The sequence below is a fragment of the Bos indicus genome, chromosome 24 (genome assembly GCF_029378745.1).
Source record: "Bos indicus isolate NIAB-ARS_2022 breed Sahiwal x Tharparkar chromosome 24, NIAB-ARS_B.indTharparkar_mat_pri_1.0, whole genome shotgun sequence".
NCBI classification, from domain to species: Eukaryota; Metazoa; Chordata; class Mammalia; order Artiodactyla; family Bovidae; genus Bos; species Bos indicus.
The window spans coordinates 30541857-30566464 of NC_091783.1; the positions used below are offsets into that span (position 1 = coordinate 30541857).

General features: G+C 42.7%; 1 long non-coding RNA gene across 4 annotated transcripts in view; it reads right to left on the reverse strand.

Moving 5' to 3' along the window:
• Positions 1–1890: 1890 nt before the first annotated feature.
• Positions 1891–24608, reverse strand: part of LOC109578020 (uncharacterized) — a 36502-nt gene continuing 13784 nt past the window's right edge. The window contains exons 1-4 of one of the 4 annotated variants that reach the window (XR_011563787.1): positions 8738–12612; positions 7046–8314; positions 4555–4690; positions 1891–3761 (exon numbers count right to left, since the gene is read on the reverse strand). This is a non-coding gene — a long non-coding RNA (uncharacterized lncRNA). Of the gene's footprint in view, positions 3762–4554; positions 4691–7045; positions 8315–8737; positions 12613–24608 lie in introns of those variants that run through there. The other 3 variants (XR_011563785.1, XR_002183645.2, XR_011563786.1) reach the window with 3 other exon arrangements.

Consider the following 24608-nt stretch of genomic DNA (forward strand, 5'->3'; position numbering starts at 1 on the left):
AGAAGAGTTCAGGAAAGGTCAAAAGGAGACACCACGTATCCGACCACCTCCCAGAATCCTTCTCTCTGGCATCCATCTTGGCTGAACAAGGCGTGCCCCCCCAGGAAGGACTCTGAGTCAGAATGATTGGCTAAAGACACCCCGGAAACTAACCCCATCACCATAAAACCTGAGACTTTGCCAAGTAGCAGAGCAGTTCTCCCGGGTTCCCTTACTCTACTGCTCTCCACCCGGGTGCCCTTTCCCAATAAAATCTCTTGTTTTGTCAGCATTTGTGTGTCCTCTGACAATTCATTTCTGATGTTAGACATGAGCCCAGATTCAGGCTCTGGAAGGGGCCTTCCTGCAACAGATTCTTGGGCTCCACAGCTGGGTGATTCTATGGTTGTGGATGACGGCCCACTGACCATATTTGGAAAACCACAGTCCAATATCTCAAAGCCCCATTTAGGATGCAAACAAAAAGAACTGGGAGTTGGCTGAATGTGAAGTTGATTCTCCTCTTGAACATACCATTCATTCAAATCATTTATTGAAAAAGATCTTTTTATATGAAAATCTGACCTGCAGTGTTTCTAGAAGGAGTTTTGAGAAAGAAACACACACATTCTTGGAAAAGACTGAATTTAATCTTTTCAATTGAATTCAATTTACAATTTTGTAAATAAATTTATCACTCCGGAAATGGTCAAAATTCACAAGAAGCCTACTATGGATGATCTTAACACAAAGAAGAACCTTCTGTAAAGCAAAAATTGCCTCAAATTTGTCTACTCTGAACGCTTGATATTCATTTAGATTGAATGTTCTCAAAGCAGAACACATCTGAAATCTGGTTTGTCTAAATACTTAGAAAGTCAAATTGTCTAATTATTAAGCTCTATCCTTATTTCCCAAACATGTATGAATGAGCTTTCAGGAGGGCATTCACAGTGCTGTGCAGAGACAAAAAAAAGAAAAAGCAAAAACCACAATCCTCCCCCTCCAAAAAAAAAAAAAAAAAAAAAACCTCCATTGTTCTTAAATGCCTTTTCCAAAGGGTCTACGTTTAAACTTTTTTTTTCTAATAAAGGCAATAAAAATGTTTGCGACCAATATTGCCGTATAACTTGAAATTCCTTGTCTACTGAAACCCTAGCCAAAAGGCTTTCTTTAGTTTTATATTAAATTATCCCATTTGGTTGGCTGCCTTAATCAACTTAACTGATTACTTACCAGCTCACCATTTCACAGTGTGCAGACACCCCATCAGGACTCTTGTGAACAATTTCTTGGGCTCCTTTTTCCTATTTGTCTAAACATTAATACCATCTCCCACTATATGGATCACCAACAAGGACCTACCATATAGCACATGGAACTCTGCTCAATGTTATGAGGCCACCTGGCTGGGAGAGGGGTTTGGGGGAGAATGGATACATGTGCACGTACGTATGACTGAGTCCTTTCACTGTCCATCTGAAACTATCACAACATTGCTAATTGGTTATACTCCAATACAAAATAAAAAGTAAAAAAAAAAAAACCAAAAGAGACTACCTTCCATCTTACCTTCAGGCCCCTGCCCACAACCTCAGGTTCACAAGGCTTTGCAGCTCTGTTATTGGGTTCGTCTGAAAAAAACTTAGGAATTTGAGATTTTTCTTTCCTATTTGGGGGACAGCTGACTGGGGGGGTTGGGGGGAGAATTGGTGAGGTGACTGAACAAAACGAGTTGAACAGTTAATGCTTTAACCTTGCGTATAATTTATACAATAAACAAAGTCACATGCTCCCCTAATAATTTAGATGTAAGCAAATGTTGATTTATTCAGGAAGGCTACTGCCTGAAGCCAAGCCTGCAGCACTAAAATTTGAATTAAACTAGGACAGAAGCAGGCTAGTCTATAATAACATTTGTATAATTTTATTTTTGCCCTTGGCTCAGTTCATTTCCTCGTACAGTAGATGCATGAAATTGGTTCTTCAGCCACCTTTAGCTGATGTTCACTGATATCCGGGCAGGCAGGGAGGCAGGAGAATGCACCTTTCTTAGCTTTGTGTTTTCAATCATAAGGCCTTGAATTCCTAGGTCATTTCTGACAATGATTATCTTTCTCTGAATTGTGTTTTCGGCAAAGCTTTCTGAAGAGCCTCATTTCACCTAGAGATACGGTTTTCCCCTCCTCTCCCTGTGAGGGGGCTCTTAGAACTGAGATTGCTAAATAGATGCAAATGTTGTGCTGTTTTTATTCCTTTATTCAAGCCTGGGGGCATGAAATCTGAGTTCTCTTACTCTGCTTTCAGCAGTGAAATAAGGGCCGTAGGAAAGTCTTTAAACGACGGTGAAAAAATAAATATTAACTTGAAACAGTGAAGGTACAAACCCCCTCATACTATTAACCTTTGACTTAAATAAAAATTAGGAACTACATCTTACCACTTAGCACTTTTGTGAGGGACCGAGGCTCCTCTGGAGGAATCAGGTTTGAGCCAGTAAATAATTTGCGAGAGCTTCTGAAAAGTAGGCAAAGTTTTCCATCCAAACCAGGAGAAAACTTGTTTTTCTCATAGGATTTCCCTGCAGACCAACACCCCAACAGGCATAGTGCACAAAAGAAAGCACTAGCAAAACCCACAATCGCTTTACACGTCTAACCATTTTTATTCAGGCTTTCAAGCAAAAGTAAGAGCTCTTTGGGGGTCAAAAGTTCTGAAATAAAGAATTTCTTCCCTTAGGTCAGGAAATCAAATATGCTAAAAACTCTCCCTAACCTTTTGTTTAGAGGAAGCTTAGAGAGGGGGGAAAATCCCCCAAATTAGAAATCAAGGAATTGGTATTTGCACTTTATATGAAATCTGCATTTATCTCTCACTTCTTCCAGCTGAGAAGGTAAATAGCAGCCGTGGTGTTTTGGAGGCAAATATTGTTGTGTCCTATTCTTGGTAACGAAATCTGCTCCCAGGCCTGCTCCATCCCTGTCTGATTGTGCCCTGGGGCTGTCGCAGGCAGCCAAAGGAGCCTTTCAGAAAATCCAGGCCATGTTTTGACTTCATTACAAATTCCAAATAGAACAAGTTTTCGCCTGGCTTAGGCTTTGGTTATGAAAGTTTCCCACAGCTCTCGAAAATATACAGAATAATAAATGGCCAGGCAGAGAGAGAGAGGAGGCAGTAATTCCATCAAAGGTTTTTGGTCACATCCTAGAGCACAATCACAGAGCCCAGAGAGCTTATGTCACTAGGACCCAGAGATAAAATGTTTTGCCTTGGGCCCGAGGTCACACATTGGGTCAAGAACTCTGAGGTTCTGTCCTTTGTTCCCCTGTGAAGGGGAGAAAGCCTCCTCTCTACCCGACGCTGGCCCCCTAGCCTTCCCTGGAGACACATTGTGAAACGTTCTCACCCTCAAGGGGTGGCTGGGAAGCTTCAAATGTTTTTTGGGCATTTCCAGCATAAAAGCAAAAATTGATGCGTTTCAGTGGGATAAGCCCTGAGGCACAAAGGAAAAACCCCCACGGCGGTGGGTGTGAAGAGGAAACTTTTTATTGTCCTGCTGCGGATTTTTTTCTTTCATTTTTCTTCTCTTTTCCTTTTGCTAGCCTCTTTATTAAGTCAAGATGTTATAGGAAGGCACCAGTTAAATATGACATGCAAGCTTATGAAGGCAAGCCTTTACTCCCTAATTACAAGTGAGAACACAGGTTGGCCATGTTCCTGATCTCCATCCTTCTTCCTCCCTTCTCCCTTGTTCCAGGTTCTTCTTCTCTCATCCTTTTTTTCTGGGGAAAAAAAAAAAAACATAATGAAACACTTTAATGACAAATTCTAGAAGGCCATTCCCTATCCTCCAAGAACCCCAACTACTGATGTCATCATCTTCACAGACATGCCCTTTCTTCCTGCACATCTCTATTTTAGAAAACATGAACAAAATACTTCAAATAAGGGGACTTCCTTTGTGGTCCAGTGGTTGAGACTCCATGCTTCCAATGCAGGGGGTGCAGGTCTGATTCCTGGTCAGGGAACTATGATCCCACATACTGTGTGACCAAAAAACCCCACATTTTTTAAGTGCAAAATACTTCAAATAAGTCCAACAGTGGGCCTTTTACATTAGGTTTTTTGTTTTTTTGTTTTTTTCCCAAAAGAGCTCGTTCACATATATGTCCCTCCCTAGAAGAAGAGTTCATTAGTTCCTTTTTGAAAAATAGTTTTGTTTATTTATGTTTGGCTGTGCTGGGTCTTCATCGCTGAGAGGGCTTTTCTCCAGTTGCGGAGAGCTGGGGTTACTCTCTGGTTGTGGTGTGTGGGTTTCTCATTGCAGTGGCTTCTCTTGTTGCAGAGCACTGCCTCCAGGGCACGCAGGCTTCAGTAGTTGGGCTCAGGGGCTCTAGAGCACAGGCACAATAGCTGTGAAGCTTCTCTGAAGCAAGTGAGATTCTCCCAGACCAGGGATCTGGACCTGTCTCCTGCATTGGCTGGCAGATTCTTTACCACTGAGCCACCAGGAAACCCTCATCACTAGCTCCTTATTTTTGAAAAGCCAATAACAATAGCCTGACAATTCCTCACCCATCATGCTGACATCATTGGATTGGTGGGCTGTGGCTTCTTGACATCAAAGCCATGGATTATGGCTTTTCTATATGTGGTTCACAATCCAGTCATTGCCATCATCCACATACCATCCACTGTCCTCTTGAAACCCCTGAAGTGATGAAAGAGTCAGGCAGTGGTTGATGATTAAAGGCTGGACCCTGAATTGCTCCCAAACTCATTTTTGAAGAGTCTTTGAACATGAACAAAATGTTATCAATGAGTTTTAACCGGGAAGAGCAAGCACTATTGTGTCTCTGTTCCCCACATTTAGTCAAACGTGTAAACTCATCCTTCTGATGGCTTCCGCTGGTAGCTGGACCCAACAGAAGCATTCGATAGAATCCATAAGAAAATGATAATTCTGTTGTTCTGATTATACCCCACCTGGTATAGAATATATATCTTAAATATAAAAAAAGGCATTAGTAAGTATTTGTGATTTAACCAGACTGCAATTACAGTATGAAGAGAAATTGTTACTGGGAAATCTACCATTGGCAGGGGGCAGCAGGCCAACAAGGGTGCCTTGGTGTGTGAAAGTGCGAGTGTTAGTTGCTTAGTTGTGTGCTACTTTTTGAGACCCTATGGACTATACCCCATCAGGCTTCTCTGTCCATGGAACTCTCCAGGCAAGAATACTGGAGTGGGTAGCCATTCCCTTCTCCAAGGGATCTTCCTGACCCAGGGATTGAACCTGTGTCTCCTGTATTGCAGATTCTTTACTGCCTGAGCCACCAGGAAAGCTCCAAGAATACTAGAATGGGTGGCCATTTCCTTCTCCAGGAGATCTGCCTGACCCAGGGGTTGAACCCAGGTCTCCTACATTGCAGGCAGATTCTTTACATCTGAGCCACCAGGAAAGCCACCAGGAAGGCTTGTGTGTCTATATTAAGATCAAGGAAGAAACACAGCCAAGAACAAGGTGAAAAGAAGTTCATTCATTGTCTCAAGGAAATAAAGACCTCAGACTTTTCAAGTGAAAATATACCACTGGCATCAGATACTAATCACAAGGTAATTATTTTTTAAAGAGTTTCCTGAGTAAGACACAGACACCCATGACACCCTTAGGCTAATATATGCACCTAGAGACTAATTCTGCCCTTGGTTGTATGTGCGTTAGTTGTCCTTGGAGTGAATAAAAGCTGCTTTCCATGTTACTCTAGCCTCCTATTTTTTTTTTTTTTTTAATGCCACTTCAGAAGATAGGGATAAAAATGCATCAGATTAAAAAACACTCCTCAAGGGCAATTTGTATGAAAAGTTAAGCTGGGCAACATCAAACTAGGCCCCTTCCTGTAAAATACATCAAATTCAAAGAAGTACTTTTCTTTAAGTTACTAATCTTTCTAATGAATATCAGATTCCATCAGCCAAACTGCTTTTTTGGCAACAACAGTTTTTACCAATGTAAAAGACTGCAAGATGTATTAACAGAAAGTACCCAAAGTATTAATCAATTGCTAAAATACTTTCCTATCCTTTGTCCAAGGAAAAATGCTTTGTTCAAGGAATTTCAAACTTTGTTCAAGGAATTCTGACACTGGAAAGGATGGTCCCTGTCAATCACAGTAATTTGGTATTGCAGGTCTTATTCCTGGGACACCCAGTCAGTGGGCACTCTGAGAGAACCCCCTCCCTGCACATTCCCTATAACAGCCCTGGAATGAATGTAACACCAGCTCATCTCCCCAACACTTCTGCATTAACCCACCTCCAATCGCTTAAAATATCAGATGCCATGCCTGATTTTTTTCAAGCATAAAGAAAATTCCTAAGAATTCCCTGGTAGTCCAGTGGTTAAGACTCAGCGCTTTCACTGTAGTGACCCAGGTTCAGTCCCTAGTCTGAGAACTAAGATTCTGCAAGCCATGTGGTGTGGGGAAAAAAAAAAGGAAAAAAGAAAATTCCTGACCTCATTAGACTACATTTCAGATGTCATAAATGGCCGTATCTTACACCCAGCTCATGGGCCATCCAATGTTCTATAACTCTTTTTGGAGTTATATTGCAGTCAGAATTCTGCTTTCATACATGCATTCATTCATTATTTATTGAAAACCTCCAATGTACCAGTCACTGCTTCTAGGAGCTAGGGTAAAGTGGTAAAGGAGACAGTTAACAACATCCCACTCTCAATGAGTTGATTTTCTACCAGGCAGAGGCATCAACAAATCAGCCACCAAATGAAGACAATCATTTCAAACAACAATAAAAGTAAAGGAAAATGATGACACAGAGTGGGCTCACAAGGATGGGAAGGTTTCCTGGGGGAGGGGAAAACATTGAGCTGAAATCCGAATCCCAAGAAAGACTCAGCTGTTGTGAATCTAAAAAGATAAGATGAACCCTGTCTCTTAGTCAGAACATTTACTCATATTATTCTGTAGATTGTGTACCCTCACAACCGGAACACCTACAAGATTCCAAGCAGAAATCGTAAAACCCAGGCATAAAGGCATACCTTTTACTTACCAGCAGGACAACTCCAGGCATTATTTCTCAGTTGAGGGCATATTTAATTACCAAATGTTCTGCGGATGTCTTCCAAGCTGTATAGATTACTGACTTTCAAGAACATAGACTTCTTCCTTTATCACAGAAATACCACTGTCCTTGATGAATTTGCATCTGCAATGATTCATCATTTTGTACTTTACAATTATTTAAGTTCTTCTAAACAACCAGGTACATGCAAAGCACGCTTGCTTTTATTTCATTAGATAACTAACCTCAGAGCTCCGCGAGCAATTTTAAACTTGAAAAAAAAAAAAAAATTCAGCTGTGCTGCTATTTCACTGTTCAGGCAACACACTCACCACGCCAGTCAGATTGAGAAATGATTGCCTTCACTAGTGGCTTACAAGAAAAGACTTCAGGTCACATATTAATTTTTAAAATGTTTTTCTTAAGCCCCTTTTAGCCTTCATGGCACATTCAGAGGCCAGGTATAAAGGAATTCTTAGAATATGGTTTTATTCAATGGCATGCAAGTTTACCCCCACACCATGTCACATCTGGACACCTCCATTCTGGTTGCTTAGGTGTCTGATGGTTTGTCAGAAGGCTAGCCATAACTTAGGCGGAAAACTGGACTCCATTAAAAAAACATTAAAAGCTGAAAAGGAGGCAAGTTGATGTGGCATGGCTCCCAGCAATAAGGAAGCAAGAATGCACACTGAAGCTTAGAAATAGAAAGTGATGTCCTCATAAAAACATGGCTCCAGGCTGGTGTGCCACTAGAAATTCTTCTGTCAGTTTAGAATATTTAGCTTCAAGGGATTTCGACTTTCAAATGTATCTCTGGATGCAAAATAGGCTGCACAGAAGGAGATAGCATTGAAGAAGGAAAGACGAACTGCTCCCAATTACGATCGATTTACGTGAAGCTGAAGATTCCTTTTTTTTCAGATAGCATATTTGATCAGAAAGCGTGCAAGTGGGATGGATGAGCTATCTCGCTGACGCCGAGTGATCCGCTGGCCTTCATAACTAGAAAATTGTGCTAAGAACTGATAGGCCAAAACAATATTAAAAGCTTCAGCACTACTGGTTATCAAGGGAAACTTTCAGCCTAATTGGAAAGCTCACAGCTTCAGGCATCTGAAAAGTTTTGGTTTGGGGCTCTTCCGCGGCATTCCAATGCAGTATTTCCAATCAATAATGGGATGCTATTCACAGCTCCATCATGAGGCTTATGAAGTCCCCTGAGTTTTGTATTTGACTTGTTAAACTGTAAAAAGAGTTGGAGAAACAAACAGAAAAGAAATATCTCAGTCCCCAGCTGCCCAAATATAAAACAATTGAATAAACAAACTCCGGTGCTCAAAGAAAACGGGAAATGGCAAAATGGAAAAGACAGACTGACGCATTTTCATGCACAAACAGCGAGCATCTTGGGTGACCTTCCTGAGTGCAATCTGTCCAGCTGGGTGTTAGGCAAAGAGCTCATCTCTCCAGGCAGATCGAATTATGTGTTAAGATTACAGTGATGCAGATTGTTCCCTAAAACCCACAGACACGAGACTCTTCCTTCCCAACAGATGTGGCCCTCTCAGCGCCATTTAGCTATAAGCAGTAGGTTACGAAGGCCAATGAAAGCATATCCCCAAAAGACTCAGAACAGTGCTTTCCTTAGAGCAACTGTCAACTGTACCTGGAAAACGTCACAATTTTCTTAGCCAACCGCCTTGCACAGAATGGAGCAACAGAATCTTCATCCCTTGGAGATGCCCATGTTTACAGAATGATGTGCCCCAGAGAACTTCCGCTGACATCACCAAGGAGTGTTGAAAGGGAACAGATCCAGAACAAGTTCTGTACTGGGTTTTGATTTTTCTTTTCCCCCAAAGGTTCACCCAGTTGCCTTCATCAGAGGTTTGAAAGGGAACACAGGAGATCTGAGCTGTTGAGTGAGAGGTGAGGAGCTGAAAATACCGATTAATATAAATACAGATAAATACTGATGCTGCTGCTGCTGCTAAGTCGCATCAGTCGTGTCCGACTCTGTGCGACCCCACAGTCGGAAGCCCACCAGGCTCCCCTGTCCCTGGGATTCTCCAGGCAAGAACACTGGAGTGGGTTGCCATTTCCTTCTCCAATGCATGAAAGTGAAAAGTGAAAGTGAAGTCGCTCAGTCGTGTCTGACTCTTAGCGACCCCATGGACTGCAACCTACCAGGCTCCTCCATCCATGGTATTTTCCAGGCAAGAGTACTGGAGTGGGTCGCCAGTGACTTCTCCGATAAATACCGATACATTAATATAAATACCGATTTAAATACCGATTCAACCCAGCACTTGCCCCTGCCCTTTGGTGTGAAACGTCAACTTGTGGAACCAGAGGACAAAAGCCTCCTTTGTGTCCAGGGTAAGAGAGAGACAGACCTCAGCGTGAACCTAAAGAGACATTTTGGGACTTCCCTGGTGGCTCCGTGGTGGACACTCCACCTGCAGCAGATATGTGTTTGATCCCTGGTCCAGGAAGAGCCCACATAACTCGGAGCAACTAAGCCCGTGTGCCACAGCTACCGCACCTGTGCTCTACAGCCTGGGAGGTGGAACTACTGAAACCCGGCCACCCTAGAGCCTGTGCTCAGCAATAAGAGAAGCCACTGCAATGAGAAGCCTGCTCACCACTGTGAAGAGTAGCCGCCATTCACCACAACTAGAGAAGGCCTGTGCAGCGAAAAAGACCCTGCATAGCCAAAATTAAATAAATAAAATTACTTTTTAAAGAGACACATCTTTACCCACATTTTAATATTTCTGAAATCAAAATACATCTTACCATCACCGTTAGCCACCAGTAGTTGGCCAGTTATCACTGCCTTTAGACCTGCATAAAACATGTGAAGTGACTCAGAAGTGAATCCTAGAGACAGGAGAGGAAGCTTTTGGGAAATGCTCCATCACCAATGCTTTTGATGGCACAGAGGACAAGCCTGAACAGCAAAACATGAAGATTACAGACTCCAAGTAGGAAACTAATTCATAAGAATCACATTCTGAAAATGAAGTTTTGTAAATTCCTCAGCCAATGTATTTCATTTTTAGTTTGCCTTTTACATATGCACAAGAGATATATAGGGGCAAAATCAATGCCAAAATAAGTACAAGAACCTTTCCAGGGACTTCCCTGGGGGTCCAGTGGTTAAGACTTCACCTTCCCATGCATGGGATGCAGGTTCAATCCCTGGTTGGACAGCTAAGATCCCACATGCCTTGGGGTCAAAAAAAAAAAAGACATAAAACAGAAGCAGTATTGTAACAAATTCACTAAAGACTTTAAAAAATGGTTCACATCAAAGAAAACTTGAAAAAAAAAAACCTTTCCAACAAAAATTCTAAGGCATAAAAAAAAAAAAATCATGGTGCTACAGTTGTAGGAGTAATTTTTGTTTTCTTCAGTTCAGTTCAGTCGCTCAGTCGTGTCCAACTCTTTGCGACCCCATGAATCGCAGCACGCCAGGTCTCCTTGTCCATCACCAACTCCCGGAGTTCACTCAGACTCATGTCCATTGAGTCAGTGATGCCATCCAGCCATCTTATTCTCTGTCGTCCCCTTCTCCTGCCTCTAATCCCTCCCAGCATCAGAGTCTTTTCCAATGAGTCAACTCTTCGCATGAGGTGGCTAAAGTACTGGAGCTTCAGCTTCAGCATCATTCCTTCCAAAGAAATCCCAGGGCTGATCTCCTTCAGAATGGACTGAGTGGATCTCCTTGCAGTCCAAGGGACTCTCAAGAGTCTTCTCCAACACCACAGTTCAAAAGCATCAATTCTTCGGTGCTCAGCCTTCTTCATAGTCCAACTCTCACATCCATACATGACCACAGGAAAAGCCATAGCCTTGACTAGAGGGACCTTTGTTGGCAGAGTAATGTCTCTGCTTATGAATATGCTATCTAGGTTGGTCATAACTTTCCTTCCAAGGAGTAAGCGTCTTTTCATTTCATGGCTGCAGTCACCATCTGCAGTGATTTTGAATTTGTTTTCTTGGTGGAACATAAAACCATAGTGGGTCTTACAACCTATGATACCTGAACTTCACTGAAACACAATAGTTCACTTAACAGCCCGGAACTTCACATCTCTCTTCTGAAAAAGGTCCTAAGAGAGATGGAGGCTGACCCCAGTAGCTGGCCCCAAGATGAATTCACAGAGGTCTATTGTGACACACGATCTATTCCCAGTCGATGGCGATATTACTCTCTAGCCATTTATCTGCTTCAACCACAATACAAATACCACAAACAAACTCATTTGCTCAGCCCAGCATGCTTTCCTGTTTTCATTTAGCTTGTCAACTCTGTACCATGTGGACAAAACCCCACAGACATCAACAAAGCCTTGATGACAAGAGTACTTTTTGGTGATAATCTGTGAAGCAAATGAAATGAAATGATTACCTGATTCAGTGTTTTAATGACAGAATGACTGTAACATGAAATCCAATTGTTCTAAATGCCACTCCAGAAAAAAAAAAAAACAGAAAAAGATACACTAATCTCAAGGTGGGTTGTGTAGGTGCTCAGTTGCTTGGTCATGCCTCACTCTTTGTGACCCCATGGTCTGTAGCCCGCCAGTCTCCTCTGTCCTTGGGATTTTCCAGGCAAGAATACTAGAGTGGATTGCCTTTGCTTTGTCCAGGGGATCTTTCCCAACCCAGGGATTTAACCCTGGTCTCTTGCATTGGCAGGAGGATTCTTTACCACTGTGCTACCTGGGAAGCCCAAGGTAGGTAGAGGAAATTGCTTTAAACTTTTTTTCACTAAAATAATTTTTTAAACTTTGACCATCAGATTATAAGCCAACTAAAACACTTAAATATCTTTAAGTTGAATGGCTGAGCAACCATTATTTTTCTAATTCTAAATGTCTCTCAAAAAAAAAAAAAGTAATAAGCAGATCAGCAATCTTCAATTGGGACTAAAATTTCTAAAATTAACTTTAATTTTGACTTGATTCTTTTTTCCTTCTTGAAAATCCATTTTTAAATAGCCACTTCTTTGTCAGTGAATAAACAGAGAACCCACTGGTTCCCCACTATTTTCTTTCTTTCCTTATTCGTATTTTCCTGCCCAAATCCTCAAAATGATACTGTGGATATCTGCTTTCTGCTTCATTGAGGCCACCATTAGTGCAGTCAGAATACAGAGGCAAAAAAAAAAAAAAAAAACTAGCCAATTTAAGCCTTAACAAATGTGCAACTTGCACTTTTAAAGGGGTAAGTGGCTATTGAGAGAGAGAGAGAGAGAGAAACATCAAAATAGAGCATGTCAAGATAAATCAGCAACAGTTAATGCAGTCTAAGATGCATGGCGATTATACTTTTAAAAGGGGCTTCTCAGGTGGCTCAGTGGTAAAGATTCAGTCAGTTCAGTTGCTCAGTCGTGTCCGACTTTTTGTGACCCCATGGACTGCAGCACGCCAGGCTTCCCTGTCCATCACTAACTTCCGGAGCTTGCTCAAACTCATGTTCATCTGGTTGTTGATGCCATCCAACCATCTCATCCTCTGTTGTCCCCTTCTCCTCCTGCCTCCACCGGTGGTAAAGAATCTGCCTGCAAATACAAAAGGTACAAGAGACCTGGGTTCGATCCCTGGATGGGGAAGATCCCCTGAAGGAAGAAATGGTAACCCACTTTAGTATTCTTGCCTGGAAAACCTGACAGACAGATGAGCCTAGTGGGCTACAGTCCATAGGACCGCAAAGAGCCAAACATGACTTAGCGACTGAGCATGCACAGGCACATACTTTTTATTAGCATTCAGATAAAAGGTGTTGACACTTACTGAGCCTTTATTATACCCAGCTACTAAGTGTTGTGTATATAGACACTTATTTAATCCTTATCTATCCTTCTAAGTAGATACTATTATGATCACCCCAACAGTTGAGGAACCTGAGGCAAGGAGAAGTTAAGTGGCTTGCCCAAGGTCAGACATTAAATAGAGCTGAGATTCAAACCCTATCAGGTTGACCTCAACATGCAACCACTGTGCTACATATTTATGATTCTAAGTTGTATATTTTTTTCCACATGATGGTCTTACAATCAATGATTGTCATAGTTTAAGTGGCTACATTCTTTTTTTGTGTGTGGGACATAAAATATGTCTTAAAATTGATGTCATCTTGGAGTCTATGAAATGGTATATTGCTTCATTGAGTGGAGAAGCTCTGGTTTCTACTGAAAGGTCTCAAACAAAAGGCCCTTCACAATCCAGAAGACTGATGCCAACAATAGGGACCAGAGTATGAAATTGCAAGGCCTGGAAACTTTCTTGTGTTGTCAGGAAGAAGGCAGCAGCAGGAAGCTAATCCTCCTGTATGCTGGGTAGCAAAGGCAGCCTTGAGGGGTTGGGACTAGATCAAGGCAGCCCTGGAGGGCTGTTTGCCTTCCTTCTCACCTAGAAGGTGTGGATGTGTGAGACTCCTGAAATGCATTCTCACTGATAAAGCTGAAAGACTGGCCAAAGTTCACAAAACAAAGGCTCAGAAGCAAATTAAAAGTCAGAATCCAGGTATATCCCTCAAAGGTAGTGTGTTAGTTGCTCATTTGTGTCGGACTCTTTGTGACCCCATGGACTGTAGTCTGCCAGGCTCCTCTGTCCATGGAATTTTCCAGGCAAGAATACTGGAGCAGGTTGCCATGCCCTTCTCCACGGGATCTTCCTGACCCAGGAATTAAACCCTTGTCTCCTGCATTGGCAGACAGATTCTTTACCATCTGAGCCACCAGAGAAGCTGGGGGCTTTGACAATTAAAATTGTTGAAGACGATACTAGTTCAGTTCTCTATGGGGCACTGATCACAATATAGGTTGATAAGAACATGCTAACTCGGCACAGGGACTCTTCTCTGCACAGGGGCAGAGGCTGTCTAATAGGCCCGGCTGCGGGCAGCCACATCCCCATCAGAGACAAGTTTGATGCTGTCATTGAGGGTGACTCCCAAGAGAAAGTCTCGGACGGTGAACTTGAGGGAAAAGGGCAAAATCCAGGAATAAGAAGAAAATGGTGAATAGCAAGCTGAAGGGCAAAGAGAACCTCAACGTTCAGAATCGGCTGGAGGTGAGTTAAGACGCCGCTGAGCACAAAACCTGAATCTGCAAGAAAGATGGAGAGGGGAGGCTGTCAGACGGAAAGTGTGTGGATTTATGAACGCAGCCTGGCCAAAGCGCGGGCTTCATCAGAAACTAATGAAACAGAGGAATCCCACCCCCCAACACCACCCCCGCTCCTGCCCTGCTCCGTTACCGTCCCTAATCAAAAGAACTGACGAATAAAATCAGAGATCGTGACAATTTGAAGGAGAAAAACAGAAGACAGACGGGGAGGGTCTGGCAAGGGGAGAAACAGGATCGCACGTTTGAAGACAGAATCCTACAGGTAAGACTGGGGGCAAGAGTTTCCAATTACAGACAAGGGCGAAAATGGCAGAGAAGATATGAAATATCGTATTTGTGTTTGTTCTGTACGGAAAATGAGGCTCTTCCTACCTCAAGGACAATTTTCACAGAAAGCAAGATGGGCTGTGAGCAAGGATGGGGGTTCTCGCCACGTAGTGGTGCGACCCCCACCAGGCGGATCCGCTCGTGCTCATAGCGCCCCCGGGAGGCCGGACCCCGCACTGCAGCCACAAGGAGGCCTGGCCCTGACGCCCGCGGGTCCCTCACAGATTAACACACGCACCCAGGACCCACACACAGCGCGCACGCGCACACACACACACACACGTCTCCTCTTTTGTCAGAAGCTACTCTAGAGTTCTCTGATTTTTACCCCCTGCTCATTCCAGTCCATGCTACATTCTGATACATCTGAAAAATTCCATTTTTTCTGCCCTTCCTACCACCCCAAGGTGGCCTCAGATTGCATCGTAAGCTAGCACTGAAATATTACACATGATCTTCACCGACTTACCTTGATGCCCCATCCCCTCCCACAATTCTCTCAAATCCTCGGTTCAGCTGCCTGGATCCCAAGGTCCCAGTCTGCTCTGCTCTGCTGGCTTGCTTCTCTCCACTTGTCCAACTACCTCATGTCTTTTAACTCTGCTCAATGTTATGTGGCAGCCTGGATGGGAGAGGAGTATGGGGGAGAACGGATACATGTATATGTACGGCTGAGTCCCTTTGCTGTTCACCTGAAACCATCACAACATTGTTAATCAGCTATATGTATGTGTGTTTGTGCTAAGTCACTTCAGTTGTGTCCGACTCTTTGTGACCCTATGGACCATGGCCTGCCAGGCTCCTCTGTCCGTGGGATTCTCCAGCAAGAATACTGGAGCGGGTTGCCATGCCCTCCTCCAGGGATCTTCCCAACCCAGGGATCGAACCCATGTCTCTTACAACTGCTGCATTGGCAGATGGGTTCTTTACCACTAGTACCAGCTGGGAAGCCCCAGTTGGCTATATCCCAATACAAAATAAAAAGTAAAAAAAAAAAAAAAATCACTTTTTTTTTTTAAACTGCTTTATTGAGATTTCGTTCACATACCATGTACTTCGCTAGTTTAAAGCATACAGTCATTTGGTACATTTGCAATGTTGGGCAACCACCACCACTAATTCCAGGGTATTTTCATCACCCTCAAAAGGAAACTCAGATCCATTAGCAATTCTTCTTTCATCACCATCCACACTGTCCCCTGATAGCCACAAACCTACTTTGGCTTCTGTGGATGATCCACCTGTTCTGGACATTTCACACAAATGGAATCATAAATCACATAAATGGATCTTTGTGCCTGGCTTCTTTCATCTGGATTTCAAGGTTCACCCATATTTTAGTGTGTATTAGTACTTCATTTTTTTTCTGTTACTGAATAATATTTCACTGTGTGGATATACGACATTATGTTCATCCATTCATCACTGATGGACATTTCCTTGTTTCTAATTTGAAGCTGTTAAGAATAATGGTGTTCTGAATATTTGTGTATGTGTTTGTGTGTATATATGTTTTCATTTCTCTTGGAGTGGAATAGCTTGGTCCTATGGTAACTCTATGCTTAATATTTTAGAAACCTGCCAGACTGTTTTCCAAAGTGGCTGCACTATTTTACATCCCCATGGGGCTTCCTGGTAGCTCAGCTGGTAAAGAATCTGCCTGCAATGCAGGAGACCATGGTTCAATTCCTGAGTCGGGAACATCTGCTGGAGAGGGGATAGGCTACCCACTCCAGTATTCTAGGCTTCCCTGGTGGGTCAGCTGGTAAAGAACCTACCTGCAATGCAGGAGACCTGGGTTCAATCCCTGCATTGTGAGTTGAGAAGGGAATGGCTACCCACTCCAGTATTCTGGCCTGGAGAATTCCATGAACTGTATAGTCTATGGGGTTCCAAAGAGTCATACACGACTGAGCAACTTTCACTCACTCATAACCAGTATATGAAGGCTCCAATTTCCCCACACCCTTGATAACACTTGTGAGTATTTGAGATTCACCTTTAACAAGAAATATATATATATATACATATATATATATATATATATATATGACCAATTTGCTGATATTTCTAACTATGTGACAGAGTCTGTGCTTAGTGATCTATATGTATTATCTGCTTAATCTTCAAAATACCTGAGAAGCAAATATTTTCTTCTTTTTGCAAATTAGGTGATCAAGGATTAGAATTTAGTGATCGGACAAAGCTATGGTAATGGTTCAAGGACTCATGTCTCCAAAGCTCACTTTCAAATACAACTCTAGATAGCCCCCCAAGATGCCTTTACAAGTCAACTCCAGACACTGAGACCATTCTTCTGAACACAGAGCGAGTTGGTAATGGTTTGCATACCACCTTGAATGGTTCTCTGGTTGTCTGCTGTATAAAATACTATTTTCCCAATAGACAGTAAACACTGTTGGCTGGAATTACTTTCCCTCCATTTTGTGCTGGGGAAATAAAATGTTTAATAAACACTATATGAGTTGACAGAATTTTTTGAGAATTTTTTTGTTTGACTTCTTTTTTTCTGAGAAGTCATACAGTTTTCCTTTTGGCTTGTTTCCATGATGTCTGAGTGAAGCAAGAAGGAATAGATCATGACGATGCTCACACTCATACCTCACCTACTGCTAGAAACTGCAGAAATGTGTGTTATAGAGAGCATCACCTGTTTTCTTTAAAAAAGAAAGAAAGAAAGAAAGAAACAACACTTTTTAATAGAAAACCTCAACTTTTCCTTTGGAATCCAATACACACACATACACACTCACCCCACTCCTTACATACAAATATACCATGCACACACACATACATCATATGTACTTACATGTGAACATTTTTTGCATGTGTTGTACATACCAGGGACTTTATCTATGTCATCTTTTATCCATCTAACACAACCACAAGGTAAGTATTAATTACTCTCATTTTATACATAAACTGATATACACACGTTCTTTTCACCAAGGGTGCTGCTGTTTAGTCAATAAAACATGTCCGACTCTTTGTGACCCCATGGACTGTAGCCCGGCAGGCTCCTCTGTCCAAGGGATTTCCCAGGCAAGAATACTGGAGTGGGTTGCCATTTCCTTCTCCAGGGGATCTTTCCAACCCAGGGATCAAACCCATATCTCTTGCTTGGCAAGTGGATTCTTTATCACTGAGCCACCTGGGAAGCCCAAGGTTACACAGGTAGTAAATGACAGAACCGACTTTGACCATTAAACCGATAGTCTTTTCACCACACCACACTCTTCTCTCAGATGTTCCAGGAGGCATGTAGCTTGGTCATGGAGCTTCACTAATTCATTCCCTCATCTTCTTGTAGCACCTATCCTGTGGCCGCCACAGCCTGTCCCACACAGTCCAGCTCAGTGTAATCGCGTCTGTGTTCCTGTCCCTGCACCCTCCACAACCAAACATCCTCATCAAACTCTGGAGATTTACATAAAAACATTCCAGGACAGAAGCAGATGCAGTTTGTGTTTATGGACCTGGGGCTTATGGTTTTGAAACAATGTACTGGGACTAGATGATGTTCAACTCTTCACATCATGCCCAGCCTCAATGGATTCCAAAGTGTTATCCAATAAACTCTGAAAGAAAAATAGTACATTCCACAGTTAAAATGAGGTCCACTTGATCAAGTTCTTGTGAGTTACATCTCCTAGACAAACATGAATGAGGACCATCAAAAGAGCCTACAACTAATTCTAGATAGGTTGGTTTTAATCCAGTGAGACATTAATCACTTAATCTCCCTGGGCTTAAATTTCTTCGACTACTAAAAAAAAGAAAATTGGTTGAATTACATGATCCTGAAGGTCCTCTTTAAATATGAAATTATGTGATTCTTTAATAATGAGGAATGGCCTCTCGGGAGTAGGGGAGAAGAGAATGGAGAACAGGGTAATTTACCTGGAGCCGACAGATGTGTTTCAAGGGGACAAGAACTCCCCAGAAGAAATGCGGATTATTTTGTGAGTTCACATTGGAAGAGAGAGGATTCATTGTTTCACTAGATTCACGATGGACTCAGTAACCTCCCATGTCTGCCAATTACTTGATTATAGGTTGGAGTTCAAAAGTGGTTGTGGAAAATTGTTTCCCCCAGAAGACTGAATTCATGTTGAGGGCAACTTCAAAGTCCTTTTCTTACTGCTTACAAATAGTTTAAGACACGGTATTTAGACAGGGCATTCTCTGTTGGTCCAGTAGTCAGGACTCAGTGCCTCCACAGCTGTGAAAAGGGTTCAATCCCTGGTTGGGGAACTAAGATCCCGAAAAAAATACAATGAAGCAAAAAAAAAAAAAGACAACACATCCTTAGCTGAGCTCTCTAAATGTTCTTCCTCTAAGGTGGCGAGTTAGACCAGTGATGCTCGTGTGTGATGACAAGTAAATACGTCACAGGGTATAATGTTCCCATAGGAAATATAGTCAATTATATTGTAACAGCTTTTTATGGTGACCGGTCTTACTGCCATGATCATTTCATAATGCATAAAAATGCCGAAAAAATACTGAATATGTTGTACACCTGAAACAAATATATTGTCTGATAATAACAACTCATTTTTTAAATGTCCAGAGATGATGGTTTTGGACACAGATTTTCTCATCACTTGCCAGATTTTCTGGGTAAGCCTTTTCAGGGCTGGGATTCTGGAAATCTACAGGGGGGTTTTATCCACATCGGAGAGGATCTTTCTTCATTCACTACAATGTTAGAGATTAATATACTAGCTATACTCTTTTGTGCGTGATCCTAATGAAAGTCTAATTCGGCTTTAAACTCTCCATCTCTCAGATTTCAGATTATCTCTATAGATAAATAATGGATTGGATCTGAGAGCCAATCAAACTTACAAATTCAGAGAAAGGATACACTTAAGAGCTGTATTGGTTTCTCCTAGAGATGTTTCTAATTGGTAAACAGTGTGAAATGAAAGTTTGCATGTGGGCATGTTCAGTCATGTCCAACTCTTTGGAATTCCATGAACTGTAGCCCACCAGGCTCCTGCCTGTGTCCATGGAATTTTCCAGGCAAGAATACTGGAGTGGGCTGCCATCTCCAACTCCAGGGGATCTTCCAAACCCAGGGATCAAACCTGCGTCTCTTGTGTCTCCTCCTGCATTGGCAGGTGGATTCTTTATCACTGTGCCACCTTCCAGACCGATGTCTTGTTGTGGAGGTACTCTAGTTCTGTGTAACTCTGCCATCAGAGAAGGTACCTCTGTAGAAAAAGGCATGGATGCCCACACTGCACGACTACTACTCCTACCCACCACTCAACATGAGGGCAAAGAGGAAGATCTGGACGTTTTAAAAACAGAAATTACAAAATGAAGGGTAATAAACAGGTGCATTTTAAACAGAATTATATACCTACAAGAATTATAATACCTACATATTATATGTACATCAAGGCTGTATATTGTCACCCTGCTTATTTAACTTCTATGCAGAGTACATCATGAGAAATGCTGGGCTGGAAGAAGCACAAGCTGGAATCAAGATTGCCAGGAGAAATATCAATCACCTCAGATATGCAGATGACACCACCCTTATGGCAGAAAGTGAAGAGGAACTAAAAAGCCTCTTGATGAAGGTGAAAGAGGAGACTGAAAAAGTTGGCTTAAAGCTCAACATTCAGAAAACAAAGATCATGGCATCTGGTCCCATCACTTCATGGGAAATAGATGGGAAAACAGTGGAAACAGTGTCAGACTTTATTTTTCTGGGCTCCAAAATCACTACAGATGGTGACTGCAGCCATGAAATGAAAAGACGCTTACTCCTTGGAAGAAAAGTTATGACCAACCTAGACAGCATATTCAAGAGCAGAGACATTACTTTGCCAACAAAGGTCCGTCTAGTCAAGGCTACGGTTTTTCCAGTGGTCAAGTATGAATGTGAGAGTTGGACTGTGAAGAAAGCTGAGTGCCGAAGAATTGATGCTTTTGAACTGTGGTGTTGGAGAAGACTGTTGAGAGTCCCTTGGAGTGCAAGGAGATCCAACCAGTCCATTCTGAAGGAGATCAGCCCTGGGATTTCTTTGGAAGGACTGATGCTAAAGCTGAAACTCCAGTACTTTGGCCACCTCATGCGAAGAGTTGACTCATTGGAAAAGACTCTGATGCTGGGAGGGATTGGGGGCAGGAGGACAAGGGGACGACAGAGGATGAGATGGCTGGATGGCATCACTGACTCGATGGACGTGAGTCTGAGTGAACTCCGGGAGTTGGTGATGGACAGGGAGGACTGGCGTGCTGCGATTCATGGGGTCGCAAAGAGTCGGACACGACTGAGCGACTGAACTGAACTGAACTGAACTGATATACCTACAATGAATGGGCCTTCACTTTAAGCAAATGGACTCTGAACTTGAGGGAATCTTAGGGGTATGTGTTTGTGTTTTCAACATTTCGTTGCTTTTTGTTTTAACTGTGGTAAAATATACATAGGCTCAAATGGTAAAGAATCTGCCAGAAATGCAGGAGACGTGGGTTGGATCCCTGGATCGGGAAGATCCCTCTGGAGAAGGGAAGGGCTACCCACTCCAGTGTTCTTGCCTGGAGAATCCCATGGACAGAGGAGCCTGGGGGGCCACAGTCCATAGGATCGCAAAGAGTTGGACACGACTGAGCGACTAACAAAAAAGAAAAGAAATACAAACCATAGAATGGTTTTAACCATTTCTTAGTGTACAGCTCAGTGGTGTGAAGTATGTTCAAATTGCTATGCACCCATTACCACCATCCATCTCTGGAACACCTTCATCTTCCAAACTGAAACTCCACACCCCTTAAACATTAACTCCTCATTCCTTCCTTCTTCTTCTCCCACCCCCCATCAGCCCCCAGAAAGCACCATTTAACTTCATATTTTCTCTGTGAATTTGACAACTCTAGATTCTTCATGTAAGTGGAAGTATACAATATGTATGCTTTTGTTTCCAGTTTATCTCACTTGGCATCTTCAAGCTTTATCCATGTTATAGCATGTGTCATAATTTCATTTTTTAAAGAGGGAATAATATTCCATTGTGTATACAGACTACATTTCATGTATCTGTTCATCCATCAATAGACATTTGGGCTGCATCCTCCTTTCTTTTGGCTGTTGTGAATAATGCTGCCATGATCCTTGGAATACATATACTTGTATCCCTGCTCTCAATTCTTTTGGGTAGGGGTGTTAGAATTTTAGGAAAAATTCACTAGGACTTCAGAAACCTATTTAAAAAAACGTTAATGCCAAACTGATAAAATCACCAAATCCTGGGGGCAGTAATTCCTCTCCTTGTATGTTTACTCACTAACTGCCGTTTGACTCTTTGCAATCCCACAGACCATAGCCTGCCAGACTACTCTGTCCATGGGATTTTCCCTTACCTACTTGTTAACAATCTTGGTCTCTTTTTTTTCGTTTCAATTGTTTTTCTAATGTGTTCTTTCCTTTATATTCATTCGCTCACTCATTAACAAGTATTATTGGGCACAAATTGTATGCCAAGCTTTACATTAGGCCCTGAAGACACTAGTGAGAAAAGGCAGATATAGTTCTTATGTTATAGAAGCAGATGGTAATCAAATAATAAACAAACACAAAATTGCAAACTGGTTAGTATTCTAAAAGAAAAGGCCAATGAACTATGTATGAGTGCTTCCCAGTTTGAAAACACCCTAACTACTGAAGTTTAAATGGATCAAACTTCAGGACTGAGCTGTTCTAAGGGGAAGGCGTCCCTGAGAAAATATTTGAGCTAATGGATGAGCAAGAGTTCCTAGGCTAGAGAAGAGAAAGAGCCTCCTACATAAAGGAGGTCCTTCTCGTGCCATAAAGAAGGCTGAGCGCCAAAGAATTGATGCTCTCGAACTGTGGTGCCTGAGAAGACTCTTGAGAGTCCCCTGGACAGCAAGGAGACCAAACCAGTCAATCCTAAAAGAAATCAACCCTGAATATCCACTGGAAGGACTATGTTGAAGCTGAAGCTCCAAGACTTTGGCCACCTAATGCGAAGAGCCAACTCACTGGAAAAGACCCTGATTCTGAGAAAGATTGAAGGCAGGAGGAGAAGGGGGTGACAGAGGATGAGATGGTTGAATGACATCATCAACTCAATGGACATGAGTCAGAGTAAATTCCAGGAGATGGTGAAGGACAGGGAAGCCTGGCGTGCTGCAGTCCACAGGATCGCAGAGTCAGACACAACTTAGCGACTGAAGAGCAACAAATTGTGCAAAGGTCCTGGGGCAGAGAGCTGGGTGGAAGGAGCTAAATGGGACCCAAAGTACTCGGGGCAATCCAGAGTGGGAGAGAGAAGCCTCCTGTGGATGCAGAGGGAGCTGGGCCAGAGCAATCAGGGCCTTGATAAAATCTGGAGAGCAGGGAGAAACCATTGAAAAGATCTGCCTGCATACTGACAGCCTCCTGAGGGTTAGGTTCCTTCTATCAACAAAAGATGTAAACAGAAAGCATAAGAAGAGGAGGGTCTCTGTCTTGCAGCTGCATCTTTCTGGAATGTGAAGGGGGAACCACCCCTCTACTTAACATGAAGGCTGTGGGGACAACAGTTAACTGGCTGGTTATCAGTATTAGGAGTTGGTGGCTTGGAGTCATACTCTTTTTTTTTTTTAACTGGGGTATAATTGCTTTGGGCTTCCCTGGTGGTTCAGTGATAAAGAATCCACCTGCCAGTGTATGAGATGCATTCGATCCCTGGGTCAGGAAGACTCCCTGAAGAAGGAAATGGCAACCCACTCCAGTATTCTTGTCTGGAAAATTCCATAGACAGAGGAGCCTGGTGGCCTACAGTCCATGGAGTCACAAAGAGTCAGACACGCCTTGGCAACTAAAGACAACACAATTGCTTTACAATGCTGTGTGAGTTTCTGCTGTACAACAAAGTGAATCAGCTATATGTATGCATATATCCCCTCCCTCTTGGATCTCTGGCATCCCCCTTACCCCTGCTCCATCCCACCCCTCTAGATCATCACGGAGCGCCAAGCTGAGCTCTCTGCAAGATACAGCAGCTTACCACTAGCTAGCTATTGTCCACATGGCAGTGTTGAAACTCCTCTTGTTACTGTCCACACAACTCCTACTATAGCTATAGACGTGGAGTGTAGAATTCCACAGGAGCCAGGCCTTGTGTTGATTACCAAGGACACTTGGAATTAAGGCAGCCAAAGGTAGTCAATTCTGATGCTTTAGGCTATTAGATCACCGTGGGGCTCGAGAGTGATATTCCCATTCTATAGGAAATGCTTCAGTTGGCTTTGTGCATGAGGGCCGCCTTTCTCCCTTGCAGTATGTCAGTATCTCACCTTCTGTCTCATACCTTTGCCAGAGACAAGGTACCTGACTGCCCAGATCAGGGTCCTATTCAGTTTGCAAAATTTTAGGTTCATTAAAAAAAAAAAAAAAAAGGTATCTGTTTTCATGTGCATGAACAATTTCCTTTTCCTCCTTCAAAAGGAATGAGGACCTCTACCTATAATTCATATGAAACTGCACAGGGAGACACAGTCCAAGCAAAGAAAAGAAAATGGCAGGAATCTTAACAACATTCAAGTGTTGAACTTGGACTGCTGCAAGACTGCTTTGTGACTTGATACACAACATAATAGCTGAGCAGAGGGTTCAAGGCCTTCATCTGAGAAAAGGTTCAAGTTTAACTGCAGCCGAAGTTGGGTAAAGTAATTACAAAGAGAAAAAGGCATAGCTCCCTCAGATGGTAGCTGTTCTGTATACACCGCTTGCCTGGGGGAGGCGGTGTCAGCGCTCCCATTTGTGTTTCCTAATTAGGAAACGGACACAGTCATGTTTCTCCAAAATTAAGAGCCGAAGAGCTAATTAGGCTGTGAAGATGTTCCTCTAGAACTTGTTTTGGTTGGAAAACAACTTCCCCACCCCCCCTTTTTTTTTGTCACCAACAGAGGACTAGGCGAGGTGCTAAGAAGAAGAAAGATGTGATGCAAATTGAAACGAAGAGGGTAGAATACAAGTCGGGTACCTAAAGAATGGAGAGTGGGCTTCCTTGCCGGCTCAGATGGT